Source organism: Elephantulus edwardii, unplaced genomic scaffold (assembly GCF_000299155.1).
Source record: "Elephantulus edwardii isolate Elephantulus edwardi_28Jun2011 unplaced genomic scaffold, EleEdw1.0 scaffold00409, whole genome shotgun sequence".
Classification (NCBI taxonomy): Eukaryota; Metazoa; Chordata; class Mammalia; order Macroscelidea; family Macroscelididae; genus Elephantulus; species Elephantulus edwardii.
In genome coordinates, this window is record NW_006400159.1 from 616,822 (window position 1) to 621,333 (window position 4,512).

At 44.7% G+C, this 4,512-nt stretch overlaps 1 pseudogene; it reads right to left on the bottom strand.

The window, feature by feature from the left end:
- Positions 1 to 375: 375 nt before the first annotated feature.
- On the bottom strand, positions 376 to 1,496 carry LOC102865916 (annotated as a pseudogene).
- Positions 1,497 to 4,512: the final 3,016 nt, after the last annotated feature.

Here is a 4,512-nt window from a genome sequence, read left to right on the forward strand (position 1 = left end):
TGTAAGCAACAGGTGAGCTTCATATTTATAAGAATGTGAAAAGAAGTCCCATTTTTAGCACTGTTGTATAAAGAATTGTCTTTTGATGCAAAGTTCATGAGGTGTCCTTCAGGTGGGACCACACTTCACAAAAACACCTTGTTTTTGAAACGAGATTACAGAGCAAGATAGAGCATCTTAGCAATGTCATCTTATTAAAGTTTGTTGTGGTTTCTTTTTTAAAAAATTTTTACTACTTTATCAAAACATGTCCCTTAAGTGTAGGATTCCTTTTTAAAATCTTTCCTAGAAACAATATATAAAGGAGAGGCGTATGTATTCCACCGATGCTCCTGGAAGGTACTTGCCCAGGCCGAGAGGGCTCCTCTCTTCCTTTCACTGGTTGTTTTTGGCCTTAGCGTGTGTTAAGATGTGAGATGTCAGGTTAGTTGACTGAGCAAACTTCTTATTACAACCCTCGAAGGGGCACACATAGGGCCTGTCTCCGGCGTGAATCGCACAAGTGTGCGCAAATTGAAGTCCAGTGAAAAGCACTTCCCACAGCCTTCGAACGTGCACTGAAAAGGTTTCCCTCCAGTATGGACCAGTTGGTGCCGTTTGAGCTTCGAGCTCTCGACAAAGGCTTTGCCGCACTCTGCACAGACGAGGACGCGGGGGCGGTGTGTGTGCAGGTGCTTCCTCATGGCGGAGTTGTCCCTGAACATCTTCGTGCAGCCTTTATGAGGGCAAGCTATTGTTCTTGGAGCGTCATCTTCTTTAATTTTTCTTGGCTTCATTCTAACAAATTCTGCAAGCTCTTTGGGATCTGAGAGGTCGATGCAGGAATCCCACCAGGAGGCAGCTTCTTCCCTGTCATGCACTCTGAGTAATCGGGAGGCGAATTCTCTGCAATGATCTGTTCTTAAACCACCGTCTCATGGTCGATATCTTTTTTCTCATCTGTTGACCACATGGTGACCGAGAACTCGTCCTCCAGCGTCTTGATCTGCACCTGCTTCTGCTCCCACTTCTTGCCACCCACAGCGCCGGCCCCACCGCCCAGGTAACCCTTCTTGACACGACCTCGCCGCTCTTGCCAGCCGCCGGCACAGTGACGAGCGTCTGCTCGATGTAGGATGTAGTCGTCGTCGCCTCCGGCCGGCGCCAACACCAGGATGAGGATCTGGTCCTCGAAGCCGTCCTCGGCGCGCAGCCCGTCCGACTCGTCGCCGCCCACCACCTCCTCACGCATCTGCACCAGGATCACCTCCTGGTGGTGGTGCACCTGGCTCCGGTCGTTGGTGACGAGCGGCTGCAGCGCGATCATGGGCGGGTGGTGGTGGTGGTGGTGGTGGTGCGCGTGGTCGTCGTTGTCCTCCTCCTTCCTCCTCGTCCACCACCGTGGCCTCGATGGTCTCCCCTGGGATGGTCTCCACCTCGATCTCGTGCAGCTCCACGATCTCGGCCGGCATCTCCGAGCCGCCCGTGGTGATGTACAGGGTGTCACCCGAGGCCATGGCTGCGGGCTCCGCCGCCACGGCCAGGCACAGTGGGCCTCGGCTCCAGGCTGCAGGCGAGGAGGATAGCCCATGAATAGCTGGAAGAACAATTCAACCTATCTTGGAAGTGCAAAGCAGGCACTCCTCTGAGGCAAAGATGGTGAACCTTCATCTACATATTTTGTCATGTTGTCAGGAAACCCTTTTCCTTGGGGAAAACAAAAAAACCAACATGCAGGGAAAAGTGGAGGATCAAAGAAAGAGAAGAAGATTCTCAATAACAAGTATTGACACCATGATGGCAACAATGAGCTCAAGCTTGTAAGACAGCATGAGAATGATACAGAATGATGGCAAGGTTCAGATCTTCTGTTTTTAGCGTTGCTGTGAGTTATAGTTGACTTGATAGTACCTAATAAGAACAGCAATAAAGGAAATAGGAAAAAAACTTTAAAAAATCCAAGCATGGAAATTCCATATGACTCAGCTATTCCACTGCCAAGAACATAGCCCAAGGAAATTAGGTCTGAATCACAAATGGAGATTAGTACACCATTGTTCATAGCAGCATTATTCACACTCACAAAAGCATGGAAACAGCCCAAATGTCCAACCACAATCAAAAGGGCTGAGTAATTGTGGTACATTCACATAACGGAACACTGTACAGCACTCAGGGGCAACAATTAAAGAAAAAATATTATCTAACAGAGAGACAGGAGAGTAATATGCTGAGTTAACTAACTCAGTCTCATAAGGGCAAATATTGCATAAACCCAATATTGTGAAAATAGAAGGATAACTGGTAAAACATATATGAAGGTCTCATGGGGGAATGGATGAGAGCAAAGAGGTGAGGATGGGCAGGGGGGATAGGATTGTACAATTTAGTAGGTGGAAGGAGTGGATAAAGGAGATGAGAAAGATCCCACAGGAATCTGAAAAGATGGGGTAATGGTGGGCATAGTTCCATGATGATTAACTTTATAAAACACAGTATATAGGAATGATCATATGAAGCACAATGTGAATGAAGCAAAGTGTGAAACACAACCACACAAAGAAAAAAAGAAGAAAAAAGATGGACTGACACAATAGCTAACAATGGTTTCAGAGCAATGGATAGTTCAGATCTGTCATTTACAGTGGTCAACTTGATGACACCTAACAACAACAACCTAATCTTTGCTCCATAGACTACAATCTAAAACATGTTAGTTCTGACTCTAACAACTCTATAGGAGAGAGCAGAACTACCCACAGGTTTCCCAAGGCTGTAAATCTCTACAAAACCAGACTTCTTTCTCCCACAGAGCAGGTAGTAAGTCTAAGCCATTGGCCTTTGAGTTAGAAGCTTAGCGCTCCACCACTGAGTCACCTCTTACACACAGGACACAAAACGCGACCTCAAGTCATCTGCTGTCAAGTGGCTCTCTATCAGGTTTCCAAGGCTGTAAATCCTTACAGGATGACATCACCAATTTTCCTCCTCAAGAGTGGCTGATAATCCTGAACTGTCAACATTTTGGTTAGCATCCCAGCATTTCATCAGCAGCTCTTGGGATCATGTAGCCCTTGAGGATGAAAATGTTTCAATTCTAAAAGGATGCAACTAGTATCCATTCTAAATCCTGTGTTTTGCCCTTCTCCCTCTGTCTATATGGCCACATCTGCTAAGTGTGAACTAATTCCAATGCTTTGTTCGAGACGCTCCTTCCAGATGGACCTTTCATCAGTGTCCCTGTCTCTGACTTTGTCCAGCCGGCTTCTCTGGCTGTATCTGAGTCCTTCATGGAGAGGCCAGCACCTCCTGGTTCTGAGCATCTCTGCACTGTGTTTGAGTTCCATTTCCAGAACAAGCACCTCTTTTCTCAACCACATTTTCTTTTTGTTCTGATTTATGTGAAAGCTGGCAAAACAGATCTTTATTCCACTGAAGAATTCATACATATTTTGTGTTATGACACTGATTACAATTTCCTCTCACCATTTCTCTGTGGTTCTTGCTTCCATCCATCCAATGTCCTCTTCCTTCCTTATGGTCAGTTTTATCCTTGGATCAATGTTGTGTGGATTATTGTTTTCAGGACTAAGAATATCCTTGATATTATTGTTCACCTTATAAATCGGTCCGTTGCTTGGCTAAAAATTGTGCCACAGACATCAATTCAGTTACACTCTCAAAAGATAGTTAATAACCATAATCTTGGGTGTTCTATCAGTCTCTATCAGATCAATATGCTTAGAAATTTTAAATTTTTTTAATTTTAAATTCTGTTCTACATTTATCCCCCACTTTATCAAGGACCTTCTACTGTGATCTCATTCACAGCAGTCAGTGGTGGTACATTGACATCATTTCATTCTTCAGGTCATGGAAAGGTCATGAAAGTTGACATTTTTGAGATCTGTTAGCACTGTAAATGAATTGTTTCGTGTTCCTTTGATCATACTCATCTACCCCAAATAGGAAGAGACCACTAGCTGCACCTTACGTGACCAGTTGCAAGCTTTCAGATCACCATCAATACTCACCACTATAGGATGTAGAATTTTGTCTTTGTGGACTATGCTGTGTCAATTTACCTTGATGTCTCCAGAGGTCCTGTGATGTGCTTTTCTCCCTTGAAACCCTGGAACCAGAGACTTGTTTTCCCAGGGTGTTTGATTAGGGTACAGAAATTTACGTAACTCCTCCCCCTACCTCTTACTTATGCTGTCTACATTGTTGTATTTGCAGCATATACAAATCTTCATGTTGAAACACTATCAGCCAAACTATGCAAGATCGTGGGTGTAGTACCTTTTCATCCACTCACTCAAACCTGTTTGTCTTACCTGTCTACCTATGTATCAACTTGCAGGCTAGTGTTTATTGTAACTGTTAATGCAGGATTGTGTATGTAAGCATCTCTTGCTGCCTTACATACTTCCCCATGTCTTCCTTTTCTTCAGTGAGATTATATTGTTGTTGTTATGTGCCATCGAGTCACCTGTGACCCATAGCAACCCTACGTACAGCAGCTCTGAAGTC